The sequence below is a fragment of the Arvicanthis niloticus genome, chromosome 4 (assembly GCF_011762505.2).
Source record: "Arvicanthis niloticus isolate mArvNil1 chromosome 4, mArvNil1.pat.X, whole genome shotgun sequence".
In the NCBI taxonomy this organism is placed as follows: Eukaryota; Metazoa; Chordata; class Mammalia; order Rodentia; family Muridae; genus Arvicanthis; species Arvicanthis niloticus.
This window is the reverse complement of record NC_047661.1, coordinates 125,668,322-125,691,613: the sequence shown is the minus strand read 5'-3', so window position 1 is coordinate 125,691,613 and position 23,292 is coordinate 125,668,322.

Sequence of the window (23,292 nt, the reverse complement as noted above, 5' to 3'; positions counted from 1 at the left end):
GGAACATGTTTGAAGAATGAAAATAAACTACAATTTTATTCAGTGAGGAAGAATGAAAAATTGTTGAGTACTAGAAGTCAGAGAGCAAAGGGACAAGTGCATGACTTACATTAACTGGCATGGGTTACTACACTAGGAAGGAGAAGGGAAAAGAAGCTCTAGGTAGGTTCTAGTAATATCTTTCTTGGTATGGTGACAGTTAAGTATTTCCTAATAAGTCACACTTCATATACATTATGGACCTTTTTGAGTTTATGTTTTATTTTGAAAGATAGTTACAATGATTGATACAGGCACTTCTTCGAAATAAGCTTCCAAATGGTGTTGGCATAGGAAGTACGAATGCTGAAATGGGAATTAAGAATACTAATCTACCACACTGAACACTAAGAAAGACACATGAACCCTTCAGCCTGGTCATTCTAAAGGTAAAGGAAAGGACTGGTCTGTACATGTCCCTTCCTTTCCTATCCCAGTCAGCTGTTACTCATCCATTATTGAGAAGAAAGACACATGAGGAAAAGAGATGCCAGAAACAGAGCAAGCATCAACAGTGTGCTTCAACATTCTTACTTAGGTTCCTATTATCTTATCTTACTGATCTTAATCACTAAATATAGAGCCTCTTGGCTTCTAAGACCCTTCTATTGCACTTGGTAATCAAATCAGCAGTTCTTGAGTGATAAAATTTCTACCTATACAGGGTCATTTTCTCAGTACCTATTGAGAGTCTTACAGCCACTGGTTGGCAGTAAAGACCTGAGTCTTGATTAAGTTTAGGATTGAACTGATGATTATTTAAAATTAATTACAGTATACTAAATATTCCCATTCCAAAGTTCTATTCATAGTCGATGCACAACATATATTCTTTATACTTGTGTTGTCAAAGTACAATGTCACATATAAACATTTTATGGCTTCAACATGATATTGAATAAGAATGTTAGGATAATACCGTGATGAGATCCCAATTGACAAATGCTCTAATAATAGAGTAACAAAACTGTATGTAAACTTTCTATCATTGGTATGGCAACCAGACCATCAATTAAAATTAAATCCTAGTATAGATTTGGTTAGGGACTTTATAGAACTGATAGAAGAAGATGAACAAACCAGAAGCAAGCTGCCAGGTGTTCAGAAAAGCCTGCGTGGTTTTACATGCCACCATGAGTCTTGGAAGGCTGGGGGCATATGATGTTTCTGGATACTTAAACATGAAATGTTGAATGGTCCCAACAAGTGGCAAAAGAAGGTGAGATTCCATATAAGAGCAAATAAGTCTGAGGCATACATAATGAGTTACAGTGCACCAATGTGTCACTATCCAAATTTCTCTTCCAGGATAGAGTACTCAGCCCCCTAGCTGTTAGAAAAATCAAGTGATTCTGGTGGCAGTAACTCCAATCGTTGCGCACCATGAAACACTGGTTGGCATCTTTTAGTAACCAAAGTTACATATGAACAGGGCCATGTCATTTGTATCTGTTTTTTGTATAAATGTTTGTAGACCATACCAGCACAGCAGAGTAGTCACAGTAGAAACAAGACAATATACCTGTTATAGGCAATAAAAGATGGCTTCTCCAAGGTTACCCCTTCAAAATACAGCATGCATTCCAGTTTGCCAATGTAGGAAGATACGGCCCTCATACTTCCACAAGAGAAAAGTCTAAAGCTGTAAAAAGAACCAAGTAGAATGAAGAAGCAACGTTAGGTACCTTGTGGAGCTATGTATGTATATATGGATGTAGTACCTGCTGCTTCTCAATCCTGCCCCTCCTTGTTTTCTCACTTGCCTATAGGAATTTTTTCAGAAAGTAAATTCTTCTCAATGAATCTCTACATGCAATTCTCCATCTCAGAACCTATGACCAAAGAACTCAATGTCAAATGTATGTAATAATTTAGTAACACTAGTCTATAGTATAGAAATATTATATTCCCAGAATTTTAACATGCCTGCTCCCATTTTCATCTCAAAGTGCTGTTTTTCAAGTTTTAACAAATTCCTGGTCAGTTTTCAAGCTCAAAATGAAATGTGTTCCACTCTGAATCACACCAATTAAAACCAGTCACTTCATCAACTGTGATCCCAAGAACATGAGAAATATGTATTCTCATAGAAGTCTACCAATTATGCAGTCGATCATTGTGTGGACACATATGTAATATATACCTTAACCTCATGTGTAAGAAGAATTATAAAACTTTAAAATGTTAAATATAACATTTGAGCAGTCACAGAGAGAGAGAGAAAGAGACAGAGACAGACACACACAGATATCCACACATATACATGCACATACACATGCATATATAGATATGCATAATGGCTAGTGTTCTAATCCACCCCATCTTTCCCAACTTTTGAGCAATGAAGAACACCTTATAACATTATAAGATACAAAGAGTTATAAATCATAACAATAATGACAACATACTTAGTGTATCATACATACCTAGTTTTATCAATGACTTTTGTATCCATTAATTCATATACCTCCTAGAAAGTCAAAAAATGTTTGTTATCCTATTACTTTTTCTGAAGATTAGAGGTTCAGAGAGACTGAGTAACTCTTGAGATCATACAGTTAATAATGATAAATTCATGATCCAAATGCAACAGCTTTTAACACTATTTTTTTAAATTCTCAAATACTTCCTATTAAAATAGACTTATTTTTCCTTATTTAACAAAATATTCATGCTGCTAAAAGCAATCCTTATAAGAAAAGGATTTATTGGACTGTTAACTATTCCTCTTTGAAAAATTCTAAAAATTCTAGATCACCTACTGCCATGATGAATAATAGAAACTGACACAGCTGTGTTTTGAAAAAGGAGGTTGTCCTGAGAGAAGAAAAGACCAAGAAAGTCTCCTGTGATGAAGGGAGATCCAAGTAGACCATCGTGACAAGCCCCCTAGGGACTCATTGTAATTATTCTCTATCTTAGAATTTTGCAACAACATCTACACTCCATGTGCATGAAATAAATGAGCAGTGACCTTGGCTTCTTTTTGTTCCTAGATCAAAGCTACTTCTTTTTTGGACATCATGGTACAACTGTTGGAGTCCACACTAATGCACACGTACTAACACTATGCCAAGAAGAGTGTCCTTACACAGAGTAAGAATAAGATAAAAGTCTGTTTCATTTAATTGCAGTATATCTTACACACATGACTTCTCTGTGAAGTTTAGGTTTAAATTTCAAATAATGCACAGAAAATGGAGTCAGACAAGCAATATCTCAGTATAAACATTTAACATGTTTATTGCAGTGGGCCCATAATAGAAGTAGAATGTCTAGGACCATCTTTAGATCATGGGGTAAACGTAGAAGAATTTTCACCCTTGGTTAGGGGAACGGAGTTTTGACATTTATTGTAGTGAATCCCCCAAAGCAGCAATCAGAGGCTACATTCTATTTTAGATGTCCCTTGAGGGATTTGCACATCATCAGAGAAGTTAAAGGCTTTTCTTAGCTTCCTTATTTCAAGAAAATTGTGAACTTCAAAGATATGACTTATACCACACCCTTTAAAGTAATACAATGCATCATACTATCCATAAATATTTTATAATTAAAATTAAGCTCTTCTATAATGGCATTTCTGTAACATACACATATAATTCTCCCAATTAACAAATGTCTAGTAATAAAAGTAATTAAGATACTTTGGTTTTCTATGGTACTTAGATCATGTCTATAGAAATGCAAGGTTTCTGTTGTTTCTATCCTTGCTTCGCATATGATGAGTACAGAGATTACACAACCAATTACAAAGCTTCCTAAGTAGTCACTAAAGAGAGAAGTCAGCACTGGGCACATCGATACCTGAACCACTTCTATCACTAAATACCTCTTCTGTTTACATAGATATTTTTCTAAAGACAATATTCTCAAGGCAGAAAATAGACCCACTGTAAACATAAAATCCATTTTAAATATCAATATACAAAAAGAGAAATAGAGAAAGGGGGAATAGAAGAAGAGGAAGGAAGACACACACACACACACACACACACACACACACACACACACACACACAAAGAGACAGAGAAAAACTGAGACAGAGAGACACCGAGAGAGATTTCTTAATGAACACCATGATAACAGTGCCTGTCTGAGCTTGAAGTTCTGTTTATGGAGCTACTTTCCAAGTTATAATTTCTTTGCCTTATTATCTCTACTTTCAAAATAATACATCTGGAGTGTTTCATTAGGAAAGTATTTACTATTTAAAGACTCTTCTGCTTGAATACCACTAAGATAATCAGAAGTGATAACCCGAGGGATAATATTGTCACAAATCACCTTCTCATCATAATATGGCCAGTCTCCCAACACCTCTGTAAAAAAATTAAGGTTTATTCAAGCAGGCATATTTATTTTAAACAGAAATAGAAATGTGAGCTGAACTCTTCATAAACGTCCTGATCACCTGTGAACCCCAGTGGCAGCTATGTACATATTATCATCAATGATAATTGCCTGGTTTTTTGATGATGTGTGTGAGTTTGACATTCCCACTACCTATTTCAGTGAACAGGTATAAAATATTTACCACCTCTGGCATCTGACCAACTAATTACCTTCAAAAATTCAACTGGAGTCTGCATAAAATATAAAATTAAAACTTTCAAAATAGTTTTCTTGCAAACTTTCACTTCATATTCTCTTTTAATTTTAAGAAATCCTTGGGGCTAAAAGTCTCAGGGTGCTGAGAAACTTATCCAATGATCCTAGAAAAATAACGAAGGCTGTGTTAGTGGCTTTTAAACACACTTTATATATTTAATTGAAATCACACTTCTTTGGCTTCTTTCAGCATATATTGTGTTTAATGCTCTGAACATTAGCCCTTGGAATAAAGAAATGAATTATATATGAGTTGCTCTTTATTATGATTTTGAAGCCTGATTTAAAATTAATTTTCAAGACTGTTATGGAATACCAAATGTCGTATTCACTAGTACCTGTGTGCTGCTTCCCAGTCTCAATGTGCTACTTGCCAAAGCCATCTGCTCCCATCTTCTATTCCAACTTGAAGGAATATTGACAGAACCTCTTTCACAGGGGAAAGAAATAGGGACATGGATCTCTCTGTTTTTGCAGAAAGTTCACAAAAATTTGCACTTTGTAGACAGGAATTATACAAAAACATACAGTTATAGAAACGAACATAAAATGATTGGTGATGTGCTTAGATGTGCCAGAAAAGTCTGCCATTCTAATTAAGTAATATCTGTTTTGCACACATGTCATAAAGGATAGAATATGAAGTCTACAGAAACAGTAGACAATAGATAATACTCAGTGTTTTCAAATCCCTTCAGTTCACCATAAATATATGCTTCCAGAAATAACTACTTTTTCGTGTGTAAATAAGGACTTCTTGGCCTTTGGATTCATCAGTAACTGAAAAAGTGATACCTCATATAAGCATTTGAAAATTTTAACATGTGAAGTTATGTCTATCTGGACAGAATAGATTTTCTACAGTGAAAACTTTTTAAATCAACTTTATATGGAGTAGTGTAGTAATTTGAAGGAATGGAGAAGGAAAGAGAGAAGGCAAGAGGAAAATAATTGATAAAGCATTTATCTTCAAATTTCCTTTATATCCAGCAGGAAGAATATAGGCTAATGCACAGTTAGGAGAGAGAGAATTGAAAAATCATAAAGTCTAGTAACGAAATAACACAAACATCCCTCATCTTCTCCAATTCGAAAAGCAATATATTTTATGCAGAAACCATCCTTCTATAAAGAAATTAATCTAAAAATAATAACCCAAGGAGAAGTTATCATGGAGTTTCCATATTCCCAGAGCAGATTAAGGAGATGACTTTGGCAAAGTTAACTATATGACAATGGCAGATACAGGGGGACTCTCCTTCTCTTGCTAACAAGTATAACAGGGTCAAGTTCCTTTCTTGAATCAGTATCTCACTGTTAGGAAAAGATTCCAGGAGTGAATGGGATCTCTGTGTGTCTCCTCAGACCTGTAGCTTACCACATGGTGGAGATCCTATGGGACCGTCTCTCTAGACAGTTTCCTGACTGTGCACATCATTCTAAAGCTGCATCTCTGCTCCTCCTCAAATAAAAGCAAGTCATGTTAATGTCTGCTGTGTAGTAAAGAAATGCTTTACTCTTAGTTTTCTGTCTTATCAAGCTCCAAACAAAACCTATTATTTCAAGACCCACAACTTGATTCACATTTTTAAAAGCTTTATCTTGAATTAGCTTTGTGGTTTACTAATGTTTTGGCACTGGGTAAGGCATTCATATTTCTGATGGCACCCACCCTGAGATAATGCAACTGTGATCCAGAGTGTTTCATGATATGCTCAGATTAAGATGGACTAGCTGAGGGGCAATTTAACTTATTCTTCTTTTCATACCTCATGACTTAAAAAAAAAAAAAAAAAAAAAACCTGTAATTTAATACAAATACCTGAATGGCTTAAATGACAACTCACTGTAGGGTATTCATGTTGAGACCATGAAAACTTTTGGACAAGCATTGGCTTTCCTTGTGGAGCTGGAGAGTGAACAAAAACGAGAAAGAGTTCAGAGCAGCAGCAAGCAGGTATGGTTGTAGAGAATGACAATACTTCATTCCTCTTGAGAGTGACCAGCATGCTATTTCATTAATTTGCTGGCCCTGGGAATGGTTATCAAAGACAAGAATAATGTGTCATGCACATACACACATATATGTATTTAAAGTTATTTGTCCATTACTGAAAAGAAATTACTCTAAAATGAACCCAAGAGAGCAGAAAAGGAGACACTAATACCCATTTTTCTCTTCTCAGACCATCAAGTAAGCCAAAATAAAGAGCTTGATGTATCAGACAGGGTTTTAGCTGAATGTGTCAGCATGAAATGCAGGCACTGTGGCAGAGGAGAATGGATTATATGTTCTCAAAACCAGTGTGCATTATGTAATCTACCCTGTGGTGACCACAGGAGGAGACTCATCAGGTGGGGACAATCAAACAAGCTTTACCAGTAAACACAGCCATGTAGATTTCTTTTCTGTTGAAACCACATTTCCAAGGGTAGCTTTTATTCAACGCAACAAACTCCTGTTTTTAAAAAGCTTACTTAAACCTCTTTTTTTTTAAAAAAAAAAAAATATCATTATAGACTGCAAAAGACTCTGTGGAACATTTTGAAGTGGGCTTTGCACTAATGTGATAAGAGATATCATCTGAAAAATAAAGTAAAATAAAATAAAATAAAATAAAAGCCAGAAGAGCATATGGTGCCTACCAGTCAGACATTTCTGGTTTTTATAGCCTAAGATCCAGCAGAGAACACTGGACTGGGTTTTCAAAGAAACAAACAAAAGCTTGTATGAACTGAGATTATTCCATCTTGGGAAGCAATCTTAAAAATTCAGTAGGGAGGAAACCTAATGGTAATGTCTGACCTTACTATTGTGTATTATTATTGTTTTCAACATTTTTCCCAGACAGGGTGTCACATAGCACAGGTTGACCTTGAATTCCTTATGTAGCCAAAAATGGCACTGAATTCCTTACCATCCTGCCTCTCTCTCAAGTGGTGAGATTCCAGGGACGCTCATCAACCCCCAGCTTCTACTGTGTATCATGCAGACCATTTTGAATGTAATCTCCCACCGAATGCTTGCCATAACCTTTCAGAGTGGATATTATTATCCTCTTTTATGAGTGAGAGATACTGGACACTTTTGCAGCATCTTACAGCTTTTTGATAAGAAACAAGATGTGTACTGTCAGAACCTTCATTTGTTGCTTAAAAGGAAAAAAAAACTAAGCTAGATGTATGAGAGAAACCATGACCATTAAATCCAACAGACTCTACGTTTCTAGAACTGACAGACTGATCTCTGTGCAGAGAACTATGATGGCCTTTTAATTTGTTCTGCTAAGCACATTAGAATATCCAAGAAAGCCCCAAAGCCATCATTCCACCTGAGAACTAAAGAGTTGAAAGTCAAGAAGAATTTCATTGCACAATGTGTATGAACCATTCCTTTACAACCTGCCTCTTTTTTAAATGAATGTGCTACTTGTGTGTAGCAGAAGTCTAGTGAAGAGTAAAGAGCAGATCTGAAGAAACACCCTGATTGGATCACAGCGTTAGGCTTGGCTTCTTCTAAATGTTCCCATTTCAGCAAAATACATAAGTGGAAGTAAGTTGGAAACGTGACAGTACAGAAGAAGAGAAGAAGAAGAAGGGGAAGGAGAAGGAAGGAGGAGGAGAAGGAAGAAGAGGAGGAGGAAAAGGAGGAGGAAGAGGAGAAAGGGAGGAAGAGAAGAGGGAGGGGAGAAGGAGGAGGAAGAGGAGGAGAAATGGAAGACTTGTATAAATGAACTGGGTGCCTAACTTCTTTTATGTGTGAACATATATGTGACAAAATAAGCATTTAGAAAGACAAGCCATAGAGAAGAATGCATAAGAGTTCAAAGGGCAACTCTTAGCTTTACAGATTGCTTGCTATTTCCCAAGTGTGTGTGTGTGTGTGTGTGTGTGTGTGTGTGTGTGTGTGTGTGTGTATCTGTGTGTGTGTGTAATTATCATAGCATCACATAATAACCCCAGAGCTATGTGCAGAATTCCCATTTTCCACATAATTTAAAACTCAGAGTGTTTGAGCAACAAGCCCAAGACAGCATAGGCTGCTGGACAGACTTTTGATTTAGAAAATCTACACAGCCATCCTTCCTGACCAGCTGAGAAAATTAATGGTATATAAAATGAAAGTGTGTGCAGGTTTTGGTTTGTTTTGTTGGATGGTTTTGAGACAGGTTTTTGCCGTGTGGTCAGGTTGGCCACAGACCTACTGCATTCCCCCTCCTATGGCATGCTGAGTTACAGGCATACACAGCCATAGTCAGCCCTGTAGGTATCCTTTTATAGCAGAAATCACTAGAACACTCACACATAACTGGGGATCTTGTTGACATGTCACATGTCCACAATTTTTTGCCCAAATTTCCTAGGAATATATTTACCTACCCTCTCCCATGGCTTCTGGATGTTCGCACCATTCATTGACTTTTTGAACACAAGAGGGTATTCTGGGGTAAGTGAGACCATATATGCTATGGGACTAAAATACACTTATGTCTCAGGGGGTTGTGACTGAGAACATATCTGAAATGTTTCTTATCTTTAAGTGGGAAAAGTCTAAATCCCTCTTAGGACTGAGCCTCAGTTTCCCAGAGAGGCATTTTTATCTTCATGCCCTTTTCTCTGTCACTTCCCCATGTTCTGTTTCCTGGAACCATGTCTCCACATACACCACTGCATATAGATTTTATCTCAGGTATGGCCATGGGGGAAGCCTGACCTCAGAACCATCAGAGGAAAGGCAAAATCCATGCTGAACTTTGAAAAGCGTAAGTAGAGTCAGGTATCTTTAAGGTCTAGAAGCACATGGGCAGGAAACCAGCCAGCAACCAGAGCAAGCAGAAAAATGGCATGAGTATTCTTAGCTAATTTTCTTTCTTTCTTTTTTTTTTCCTGGACAAAGATCTAAAACAAGCCATGGATTCTCTGTGCTGTGATTGGTTGCAGAGGAAAATACAAGTATTCTGGAGTTCACCTCTTATTTATGCCTCATCTTATTCCAAAGTAGAGGAGAGAGGATTAAGTCAATGTAAGTCTCTGACCTACAGCCTAGAAGGATTTGCAGCACTCCTGTGGATAGAATTCTACATAATGAAATTCTTGAACAAGGAGAGAGAGAGTGGAGAGAGAACGAACAAGGTGGTGTGTTAACTAGTACAATGCTGCTCAAAGCCTTCTGGCCATATAGGATTTCAATGCACCCTTGGAAGTGAACATTTACATTACTGCCTTACAGATGTATATATTGCATATATTGGGGAAGATTCCTTTTTTTTATTACTTAAAATGCAGTCATGAGAGTTTTGATGTCCCAAGGCTATACACAGAAACCCTATCCTGACCCCCACCCTCCCAAAAAAGTTTTAGTGTCATGAAGACTACGAGCTGAAATATTAAAACTTTAGTAGAAAGCAAAGAAATGAAGACATGTACATCTTTATATTTCCTTCTTAAGTGTTAAGGTGAGGAGATTATTTTCTAGTTTGGGACAAACAGTTATCACAACTACATCTTTAAATGAATATTTGACAAAGGGGCTCCATTTATAATTTTTTCACCTCTTGTTTTTAATTTATTCAGAGCCACCAATGTTTACCCTGATTTGAGAACCTTAGATTTTCACCTACAAATTATAACCATGTCAAACTGGAAGAGAGATTACAGAAAGCATTGGCTTCCTTGAAACTTGCAACCAAGGCTTCATTAGTTACCTTTCTAAATGTGAAAAACTACCAGACAAGAGGTAACTGACAGGAGAGCACTAACTTTGGTTAATAGTTTTACCAGACCCATTTCTTCATTGCAGGGAAAGCACAGAGGAAGAACATGAAGGCTTCTAGGCATTTGGTATCTGTAATCAGAGAATAAACAGAAAATAGGGTAGGCTATTGATGTTAGCATCAGGTGCATGCGTGGACAGCCAGAAGTTCTTTATACCCAGCTCCTGGACCGAGCGACAGGACACTCATCTCTAGATAACATGCCACCATGCCACGGCACTCACAGCTCATACCTTTGCAAATGCTTCATGTGCATCGCTGCCCAGAAAAACAAAACAAAACAAAACAAAAAAAACTCATCCCCTGGCCTCAAGCCCCTCCTCCTCCTCCTCTTTCTTCTCCTCCTCCTCCTCCTCCTCCTCTTTCTCCTCCTCCTCCTCTTCCTCCTCCTTCTACTACTACTACTTCTTCTTTCTCCTCCTCCTCCTTTTCTTCCTCCTCTTCCTCTTCCTCCTCTTCCTCTTTCTCCTCCTCCTTCTCCTCCTCCTCCTCCTTCTCCTCCTCCTCCTCCTCCTCCTCTTTCTCCTCCTCCTCCTCTTCCTCCTCCTTCTACTACTACTACTTCTTCTTTCTCCTCCTCCTCCTTTTCTTCCTCCTCTTCCTCTTTCTCCTCCTCCTTCTCCTCCTCCTCCTTCTCCTCCTCCTCCTTCTCTTCCTCCTCCTTCTCTTCCTCCTTTTCTTCCTCCTCTTCCTCTTCCTCCTCCTCTTCCTCCTCCTTCTACTACTACTTCTTCTTCTTCTTTCTTCTCCTCCTCCTTCTTCTTCCTTCTTCACACCCTCCCTAGAGGCTGCCTCTACATCCCACTTGAGACCTGCAGCTGGTATGATCTGTCGAGGATTGAGTCACATATTCTAACAATTGAACCCCAAGTCTTGGCCTGGCAACTTAAGCAAGGATTCTACTCTTAAAAGTTCCACAGCCTCCCAAACAATGCCAGCAGCTGGGAACCAAGTGTTGAAGAAATGAGCCTATGGGATATGTTACACTTTCAAACCACAACAGGGATATTTGAAGTTTTGAAGATAATCATATTTTCTCTTTTCTTGGTTCATGAGATAACTGGATACAGAAATAAAAGTTTCTTCTTGTGTCTACCATTTTCATTCTGAATGGCTATTGATCCACTGAATGGATGGTTTTTGAGAGTCCTTGGAATCTGAAGTTCATTAAATGATGAATATATATTATCCAGTTCCTGCTGTTGACATTGTCACCTTGAGGATATTACCCAAACTTAAAACATCACGTTAAATAGAAACCACACTCACCGAACCACTATGCAAGAGAAGTGGAGGATCTTGTGAAAATGTGACCTGAAAAAAGCTTACTTTGTATTCTTTTTTAATTAACTATTTTATTTATTTACATCACAAATTTTGCCTGTGCCCCACTCCTGGTTCCCTCATTCTCTCTCCCATTCACCTCTAAGAGACTGTCCCCTCAGGCATTCTCCTTCCCTGGGGCAACAAGGCTCTAGAGGATTAGGCAGTCCCCTGCTACAAATGTGCCTGGGGCCTTGGCCCAGCTAGTGTGTGAGCTTTGGTGAGTGGCTTCATCTCTGGGAGCTCCCAAGGGTCCGGAATAGTTGACACTGCTGGTCTTTCTATGGAGTTGCCATCTCCTTCAGCTCTTCCAATCCATCCCCTAACTCTTTCATAGTGGTCCTACCCTCAGTCCAATGCTTAACTGTGAGGATCTGCATCTGTCTCAGTCAGCTGCTAATCCAATGGGATCAGAGGAGTGAGGGGATGCTTTATTTTGTAACTACACTATCTGAGTCAATCCCAAACCTCAGTGTCATTTGGTGTGCAAACTCTCAAAGATGCAGTAAAGTAAGCTGTTTTTCCTGAAGTAACAGAAGCAAAAGACGACACTTGCTTTTTTTTTTTTTTGACACTTGCTTTTTAATAAATATGAATCTAGCCACTGTAAGAATTCCTGTTAAATAAACGGAACACAGTCTACATTCCTTCTTCTCACTGTGAATAGATAAATAAGTCTACTCTCATAATTAACTATAATATTTCTTATCTTAACTAAATAACATCTTCACCCACTATCTGCTTCTTTTCAAATAGCAATAGTCATTTTATTAACTACTAATATTAACATGAATTTCACAGCCACTTTGGGGAAAGATTGTGGAAAATAAAACCAATTCCTATAAAAATACCTTTTACCTCCAACAGTACCCCCAAACAAAAACTTGAGTCAACCTGACTCTTTTCATTCTTTTCACAGAATATTCTGAAAACTGCCTTTCAACTGTCTTTTTCAAGTAACTCTTTAAAAATTGGTTCATTTATTTTCACATATCTGTTACGTTGTCTCCTGTGTGCATGGGCATAATATGAATAAGATGCTTATGCAGACAGAAGGTAGTGTCAGATTTCCCAGGACTAGAGTTACAGACTGCTGTGAGCCTTGACATAAAAACCTAGAACTGAACCCAGGTTCTCTGGAAGGGCAGCCTGGGCTCTTAACCACTGAGCCATTCCTTCAGCTCCTCAAGGGATTGATTGTTTTATGATATGCTTAAGTTCACATGCCTCATTCCATTACAGAAAAAATACTTAAAAGTAAGAAGGAACATAGAAGCTTATTCTAAAGAACTTAGTTAAGGTGGCAGAAGAGAATAAAGTGAGATTATTGTTTGGATGAAATTTGTATGCCATGTCTGCCAAAAATAATTTAACAAAATTTATTTAGGCCTTCTGGGAAAGGTGAAAGTATTTTATATAAGAGAGATATGTTAAGAAAAATTAATTTCATGGGTATTTAAGAGAAATATAGTTCTTTCTATAGTATTCAGGAATTCAATTTAAAATAGAGACCTGGGTGTAAGGCTATAGGCCATCTGTAGAATGATTGTATCTCACACGTGAAGACCTGAATTTAAACACCAGAACTCACCTAAAATGCCACACATATAGAGCTTGCTTGTTTGAAATCCCAGTTCTGGGAAGGTGGAAACAGGGGTTTGCTGGATCATATGATACTGGTAATTTAATATGATACAGATTAAGGTGTGTTAAAAATGGTTTAATTCTTGTCTTTACATTCTATGGTGTACAGATTGTGTTACACAGAAGGAGAAGTGGGAGCTGTGCATGGACTGAAGGTCATGCTTCAGTAGACCTTTTCACAAGAAGAGGATATTCTGTGTTCACCAGGGAAGCCCCAGGTAACCAGGAGTCCCTTACAGTGCAGTGAAAGAGGTAGAACTAAATTTCAGAAACAGAAAGATATTTAAAGCTGTTATTCTGTTGGTTTTGAAGATTGAGGAGGGAGCCAAAGAGTGAGGATTGGATAATCTGAAAAAGTTAGGAATGCCCATCTCCTCCCAGAGAAAGAATCCTACTTATTATTCTAAGGTAGCCATGCATATTCTGACATTTCTTCTGTGGATAACAGATAAGGTCTTGATTGAGTGTGCATTTTTGACATAAGCATGGCGTCAGACTTATGAAACTAAGAAGGCAGCCCTGCATTAAGATGTTGACAGATCGCTGACTTTTAGCTAGAAATAGTGAGAACGTAGAGTGCTGACCACAGTCACTTCATCCCAGATGACTGCAAGGTCACATCCCCTGAAACCATATCCCAATAGAGACTTCCTACTAAGATTGTCTAACCCATCTTCTTGTTCTTGCTGTATATGATATACTCAATGAGAACCTAGTCTTCTGGCATCTCCATACAATTGTATTACCGACCTGATTCCAATTTTACATTACTTGTGTCTGTCTCCTACTTTTTTCCTATCAGGTTTCTGAGACCCAGCTGTGTGGGCTGTAGCATGCTATGTTTAGAATTCTTCAATAATAAATCTGTGTTGTTTAAGGCTAGTTAAATTATACAAATGCATTGCAGGAGCGATAAGAAATGAACACAAGCACTCATCCACAATGAATCTACTTCATCAGTGTGCAGTGTGTCGAAAACACCTTGGAAGCATGGAGAAGTGTGAGCACCCATGGAACAATGCATTAGGTTGGATAGGTCCACAGAGTTCCTTGCTGCTTATCCTATAAGAATAACCTTGCAACTCCAAGGTCTGGATAACCAAATTGAAGATCATTTATTGTCTCTGTTCTGTCCAGTACAGGCTCAATTAATTTTCTTTTGCTTCAATTTATATATGCAGTTCAATATTCTTAAACTAGAAATTTATTTGTTCTTTGGATTCTGGCTTGAATCGCACGTAACGCCTCAGCAGCTTTCTTGTTAATGAGTTAAATAAAATCTTTCATCCATGGTCAATTTTATATCTCTTAGCTAGCTGTGATTTTTTTTTACCTTTTTTAAAAGTTTTTTTTTTTATTTTCGATATAAGTTATGAAAGTCTATTTCCACTTAAAAGTAGACTAGAAAGTGAAGGAGGAGACTAAAAAATACAGTTTCTGAGCCTTTGTTGTCTTAGTGTGCCCTGTAGATTCCTGGCTTTTGGGTATAGATGAATGACCATGCTCAGAAAATTTCCAATGGGAAGAGTTTCTGTTTCTGTCTTATCCCGTGTGGCTAACTCTCAAGTAAACTCTACAGGAATATAAAGATGCTTTTCATACCACTCTGCCACTGGGTCTCAACATATGTGTCTCAAATGCAAACAGTTTATCTCATTGTATTAGTTGAGTCCATCACTCATTCATACAAGTATTTGTTCGGTATCTATGATGATCAAGAAACTTTAGGTATATCAACAATCCAAAATGTTTTTCCTCTGTGGACTGTATATTTAATTGAGGATACAGACTCCTGATAACCAAGATAAATAAGACAATCATGTAGCATGTTAGAAAAGACAAGTCCTATATTAAAAGGAGGTTGGATAAAGAATAACAGGAGTGAGAAGCATCTTGTAACATTCATGAAGAGTTAAATAGGCCCCTTGGGAAAATGAGATTTGAACAAAAGTTGAAAGGAGATAAGGGAAGGATTCATGTGAAGCATGAGTTGAAAAAAAAAAAAAAAAGAAAAACAATGGAATCGCCAACATGAAGGTTTTGCTGTAGGTAAAGTGAGGAAATTACTCAAGACTGTCAGTCAAGTAACAGTAGCTGGAGAAAAGTAAGAAATTATCAAGGACATTTCAAGTAGAAAGATAAAGGGGATTTTATTCCAAAAAGAAAAATTCCTCTGATGTAAATGAAGGGTTCTAGGATAATTCTACAAAATGTGCTGGATATACAAGAAGATTGACTTGAGAACTGTGAGTATGTGAATGAGACAGAGAATTTGTGTCTGGTGTTCTGGAATTTGAGTTGCCCTGAGAAGAGGGTTGGTCCCATGAGTCTGAGATTTTAGGATACAGTTCTGGACTAGTGATGGAAATGTAGGTATTGTCAACATAGATTTTCTTTGAAGATCGAACAATATCAGCAAAGGAGTAAGGATTTATCTAACGACCCTAATGACAACTGTATCACAGAGGAAATGACCAGCTGGCTCAAAATGCATCAACAGACAAAAGGTGTGCTCAGACTCAGATGAGAAATTTGCTAATTGCAAAGAGAAGTTTGTTAGAGCAATAGAATGTTATATCTTATAATATTAGGTTAATAAACTTGAGGAAAGCCTAACTGAATTGTTGTTGTTTGTTAAAAGTTTTTTATTGCTAGTATAAAAGTGTTGCAGCCTGAGCTGCCCCACGCTTGGGGGCCAAAACGTTGTGGACCGCTCTGTCAATCTTGGAACCTACACTGCCAAAAGCCTTGGGGGCTAAATTGTTAGAGCCCTCACTGCCCCAAGCTGCTCCAGTCCACGGGTCGGGGTTCAGCAAGAGAGAGAGTGAGGATGGATGCAAAGAATGGAGACCAGAAAGAGTGTGATTCAACCCCGTTTATTTTTCAGTCTCTCTTCCTAATCCAAGTCCCGAGTCTTGAGTCCCTAGTTCCTAGTCCCTAGTGCCTCCAAGTTCCAAGTTACTTCTTCCAAGTGCTAAGTGCCTAATGTCTAATAATTATCGCCTGTCTCAAGTCTCAAGTGCCTACTGTCTAATTCCAAGTTCTTCCTCCAAGTCTCAAGTGTCTAATGCCTACTCCAAGTGCCTAATACTTAATAATTTCTTCTGTCTGCCTCTTGCCTTTTATATGTCTCACTTCTAAGCCATGCCTCTAAGTCACACCCTTAAGTCAAGCCCTTAGGTCTTATGTCTAAATCACACCTTAAGTCATGCCCTTAAGTCTTGCCTTTAAGTCTCACACACCCAAGGGAAGATCCTGGGTATCTAAAACAATATGTTATCAGAGTGTGCTCAGCTGTTGTAGGCTGTTGTAATCAAGTCTCTTGTCAGGATATATGGCTCAAGATAGCTGCAAGGATGATAGCTGCCTTCTGTCGGCTCCCCACATAAAAGAAGCCTGGGAAGTAATGGCACCAAATAAATGTTTTGTGGTTTTATGGATTAAATTAATGAATATGACTATCTGTCTAAATTTGATCAGATAAACACATAAAATGATAGACAACCAGAATAGACTACCTCAGAGTGGGTAATTTATAATGAATAGATTATTTTCTTACAGTTCTAAGAGCGAGAATGTCCAGAGTTTAGAGACCTACATCTTCTTGTGGAAGACAGAAGGCAAGAAAACATAAGAGATAATGAAAGGCCACATTCTGACCCAAAGCCCTTTGATAACTTGCCTTAACCCATTTAGGAGGTACACCCTCTAATCTCAGCACCTCCGACTTGGTCCATATCTCAATACTGTTACACTGGATGTTAGTTGCTGTTGCCTGCTTTTAGGAGACAATCAAACCATAGCAATATCCTAAGTACAGCTTCCAGGCCTGATAGGATGCAAGTGCTGATGCAGATGCTGGAAGGAGGGAACGTGAAAGCTGTTACTTTGACTTTGTAGGTTTGGAGATGATGAATCTACGACAGTTGCACTAAACATCTACGGGATCCTGTATTATTGGTTCAAGCAGCCACAGAAAGAAAATATATGAACACTATGCATGGATGGAATAAATACTTGACTTTTCTTAACTTTATTACCTACGCAATACAGTATAACCATGCCATACATAGCATTTATATAAAACTAAGACTTACAAGTAATCCAGAAATGACTTAACAACAGGAGAATATGTGACAACTGCCTGCAATCACAATGCCATCTTACATAAAAAACTGTGTCATCCACAAATTTTGGGAGTCATGGTGGTTTGCTTTGTCACCTTGACAAAACCTGAGATTACTTGGGAAGAGAGCTACATGAAGAGATTGTTTTCATTGGGTTGGCATTGTGTTTTTTCAGAGAACCATTTTTATTAAGTTAGTTGGTGTGAGAAGACACAATCCATGGTGGATAGCACTACTTTCATAGCACTAGTTGTAGGGGTCCTAAACTCTGTAAGAATGGAGACACCGAACAGAGTACAAGCAAATGAATATGTACACATTCATCCTCTTTGCTCTTGACTGTCGATGTGATAGTATCAACTGTCTCAAGTTGAAGACACTGTGACCTCTCTGCAGAATTCCAGGCCGAAACCTGAAATTTGAGGCCAAAATAAACTCTCTTCTTTGCTGAATTGGTTGATATCTGTCAGGTGCTTAATCACAGCAGCAGGAAATGAACTAGGCCAGCATCTAAAAGGAATTATCAAACAAACCACAATAAATATGGAGATGTTTCCTGGTACTAAAAGGCCAAATATAAAGACCATTGTATACATGAATCTATCACATTGGAGAATGGATCACCTTAGGATACTGCAAAGTTACTCATTTACATAATGTGCTGAATATTGTGTAAGTTAAGAAATGGCACAAGCAGTTTGGTATAATGGCTAATTCTAATTTTCTGACTGATTTTTTTGTTTTTGTTTTTCAGTGATAAAAACAATAGTTAAATAGGAGGGAAGTAAAAAGATGGGGGTGGGAAAATAGAAGGCTTTGGGAAGTACTTGGTAATGGCTAATTGCATTAACTTTGGTGTGGTTCATAGCTATGGATTTTAAATGAGACTAATCACCATGGTTATAGTCTCATCTCCACTGATAAACTGTATTAGTTCTACTGACTAGTAAGGTGGGTTGAATTTATTTAGAGTTTTAGTTTGGCAAAATGAGTTTAGATTTTTAGGTCATAGAAGACACATTTAAACTTTTTGTCCCAAACATATAATGTTGAAGGAATTGTAAATATCTTGTATATCATGCAGAAATCAAACTGATGTATTCTTAATAGCTTATGTACTGAGAGTTTGTAAGGTTCCAATGTATGTGTAAGATTCAGAAGCATATATTTAACTGTAATGTTGCACTTAGAAGTTCATATATTAATCATTTGAAAAGAGTACTTTTTAGCACAAAATATATAAAGATAGAGCATTTTAGCATGACAAATAATTCAGCATTCTATTGCCACATCGACAGACGATGTGGATACACACAGCTGTCATTTTTTATTCATTGTTACAAGTGCCTGTGTTTTATTTCCCAACTAGAGTGGCTGCTTATGTTAGACAGATACTCAGTTCTAGTCTTTTGATTCCCTGCTGAACTTAACATATGATAAAGGACATAGAAAACACTCCAAATATAACGAGAAAATGTTTATTGATTACAACCATAAGTTTTTACTCTTCCAGTTATTGTATTTGTGCCTCTAAATAAAGCCTTCACACGGTTCACTTCATACTACGAAAACATCCCAGTCTATCTTCCAGACTTTAAATGATCTTTTAAGCACATTCTTCAGTTGGAGGCATTTCTAAGTATTGGCTACACAAAAACATTTAAATTCAAGTTCCATTACTACCTGTTTCCGTATGCTGAATATAATTCAAATTATTTTTCATGTGTACGAAATACCTAGAGATAAGATCTTTTAGTAGGCAATGGCCATAACCACTAGGAACTTTTGAAAACCATCTGAGGTATAATTTAGGCTTAAAAGATCAGCCTATGAAAAACAGTGTTAATAGTGGAAATGTTGACAGAAATACTCATGACAGCAGCAAAGTGAGCAGGCAAGGCTACAGTACTGAACATTATCAGCCAATTACTTCCTCATTCATGTCTGTTACTAAGTGTCTAGTTACTGTAAATGCTTTAGATTTTGCATAATTTATGTAAATTATTAAACACCTGTTCTCTTCCCAGAAAACAAAGATCTGCAACAGTCTCCTTAGTTTAATTGATTCCTGGCTCCAGTTCTGTCCCTGTATCCCCATCAACTACAAGGGGAGTTTTGCTCCCTAATACTCATGTGCTGGTGGAAAGTCACAGATTTTAGGAATTGATGTTTTGCACACACACACATACACACATACACACAATCTGTGTGACTTGAAGTGTGGTTGCGTGGGAATGGAAATGAATGAGAGAAAGTACCATTGTCTCGCGAATGCACGGAGAATATATGTATTCTGTCAATATCACCCGTTCTGAAGCACTTCTGCTGTTTGGGGTAGACGTCTGGTACTTTCTACACCAGGCTTAAATTTCAGAAGAATGAAATAAACTAGCCATTTTCCTTAATAAAACAATCTGTATTTATTTCTAAGTCCCCAATTCAAATTATTTTGAATAAAGCTTTTGAAGCATGCAATCAAGGAGAACTGAACTTAAAGTCTAGAGTCAGGAGTCAGGAGAATCTGGCTAGAGAACTGGCATTTGCTTTGCTTAAGGACTTGTTAGCGCTGCACATCATTGGCTTCTTTACTTCAATGCCAAATATTATTCAAGTGAAATAATATTAGAATTACTTAGACTCCATACATCACACCCTAAGATATGCTTTATCCTGGTGGCATAAATATCAGAGCACAATGGACTATAATTATTTAGTTATCTAAGTTGTTATAATGGAATATTTTATTTATATATGTAAAATGTTCCCATAAGGTTATATTCATTAATAGTTGATTTTAGAAGGTGTTTTCATTAGCAAATTTTATTAAATTTACTTGTAAGTGAATAATGTGGGGATGAAAAAATCTTCTGTAGCAAAGACTAAGTATTTGTTGCAATTTCCTTCAGCTTTTTGTAGCCCTGCAAATATAAGAATAAAATAAGTTAACATATTCAAATGATTTAGTAAAATGTCTATACACAGGAAGTGTTCAATAAATAACATCATCATTATTATCATGATCATCACAATGATAATAATTCCTTCATAATTGTACACAATAACATTAAAATAGGGGCAGGTTACAATCACTTCAGTGAATATCCTGGCTCTGTCACGCAGTAGGCATTTTTAAATCAGTTTAATCAGTTTAACTTGTGTATGCCATGTTCTGTTTTGTAATTTTAAAAATGAATATAGTAATAGTGCCTATATAGATGAATAATAAATAATAATAAACATTAAATAAATAAATTGCTCTTTACACATATGTAAAACATTTCTGCCATATAGTAGGAACTGATACTAACCTACAGACAACACTTCATGTGGAATCTTAGAAATCGTAAGCATCTTCTCAGATTTGTCAAATCAAAGTGAAATCTGCCATTGCTTGCTGTCAAAGTTAGACCATACACATAAAGGAAAGGAAGCATACAATTAGTATTTCCTGAGAAAGATTCTTACCAATGTGACACTGCTATGTTCCTTCCTTTAACAATGGAACTACTAAAGTAAGCAAGTCTGTCAAGGATAGATGTTAAGGTTTTTTCAACTGTGATCTAAATCCATACGGAGAAAGGGAAAACATTTTCCCCCAATTAGCAAGGAGCCTGTCTGCTCTTTGAGTCAATGGACCCCAATTAGTCTGTACATAAGTATTTGATTTCTTCCCGGCCTCACCCAATGATCCAACCTGAGCCATAAAAAAGATATATTAGCTTTTAGTCTGGTTAATATGGAAGAGGACTCAATCTTTATTCCTGGTTGTACAGACTAATGGAAAATAAAACGAGTAAAAAGAGATTACCATTCCTCCACCAGAATATCTAGAAAACATAAAAACAATGAGGAATTCCCAGTATCCAAAATTTTTAAGGAAGGCTTTGTGCTTCTTCCTAGAGGAACTGCACATCCCACCCTGTCATGTTCTTGAATGAACCGTCCCCTTGGGTCCCTTAAACTGGAATTTAAGTATCTTAAATGTGTTCTTTTCATAATCACTGAATTGATCTTTATATACATAAAACTAGGTGCTTTAGTTCATTTTTTAAGAACACATAGGAACACCATGCTGTGTTTATCTATTTATCTGCTGCCAATTTTTCTCTTCTGCTCAGCATACACTTATAAATTAAAACACAGAGAAATATATGGGAACTAAAATATCATTCTGCACTGCTGAAACCAGGCAATGTGAAGACCTTATTATTTAATTCAATGTACCTCTTCCAATGGATTTTTTTCTATAAAGTGTAGAAATCTATACTAATTTGTGTTCCAAGAAATTAAGTAAAAATTTTGCATATGTAAATTGTAAGTTTGAATTGTAATCTTTTCCTAGATTTTAGTTCTCTACCTCTATGGTCGTTAACATTCTGACGTTTAATTTTGTTCTACTTAGGCAAATTGCAATAGAAATTATTCAGTCAACCAAAGAATGCATTTTGAGGAAATGGAAGATCATGGATAACTGTTTAAGTAATAAAAGTGTGTCTTATAGAAATAGTTATCAACTATTTGGGTTTGCCATGTGCCCTAACTCAGAGTTACTTTTGACTAGCATGACATTTCAGCACACTGCCAAATGAGGACTCTTCTATTACTGGCTCTCCATGGTGCTCTGCAGTGCTGTATGAATGACTGAATATGAAAAGAAAACGGAACAGTTGCAAATGTTTCAGTATGCTAGACTATTTTCTTCAAACCATATTTTCAACAGAATCCATGGATACCATGCAAAGGTTGGGGGAAAATGTACAGAACGTTTTTCCTAATAACTTTCTATATGTAACAAATGGTTGGGGGTACATTTATGCTTTTCCTGTTTTGTTTATAGCCCATTAATCCTTTATAACCCTACGCTTGTAATAGATTTAAATATCAAAAATGACAGTCAATAAGCTTCATGAGTTCAAAAAAATAATCTACTTGTTGCTAAAACTGCATGATTTCATGCTGTACTTATTGTCAGCAGGAGAGAGAATCCTTTCTTAGTAGTGCTGTTAGAAATTTTGTTCTGCTAACAGCCTTGACTCTTCTGTAGGCTGTGGGCAACTTGAACAACCATTTTTTTTTCTTGCATATGTTCCAGGCTTCAAAAAAATAATGTACTCCAAAGACTGCATACATATAAACTTTAAGTATTAAAATGTGAATAATGAGTTCATTATTTGCGTGTGATATACACTGGGCACTTGCTAGTGACCATGTGCATTGGCTTTTGATGTGTCCATGTGCAAGAAAGAGGGGGATGCTGAGGATTCTGAAACATAATCCTGATGGTAACCACAAAAAACTGTGCTCTACAAATGTGCCCAAACCAAAAAGAGTTACATGATAGAGCACATTTCCAGTAATTAGTCGGCTTTGGGGACAGAATGTTTTCAGTGAAGATATCATTTCCCTCAAGCTTTAACCCTTTCTTAACCCTTTCCCTCACACCCTGAGTGGGGCTGATATTTCTGCTAATCCAGTTCTACATTTTCACATGTGTCTCTTATGGTGATTTATTTATAAATTAGATGGGGTGTTACTTGTTTGTTTATATTGCTTGTAGCTTAGAAAACTAAGCACGAAAATTTATCTCGTGTGTTTTCATTAGTCTTGTTCATTTTTAAGGAAATGGTGTATTTGTGGTCTTGAATTCTTGATAAAATAATTAATACTTAAGCAGCCTTAGAACATGAGTGCATAAATTCTCAGGATCTCATTGGTAGTCTGCCAATCTAAATAAACTACTCTTCAATGGTTTCAACATTCGTGGCTTCTCAAGC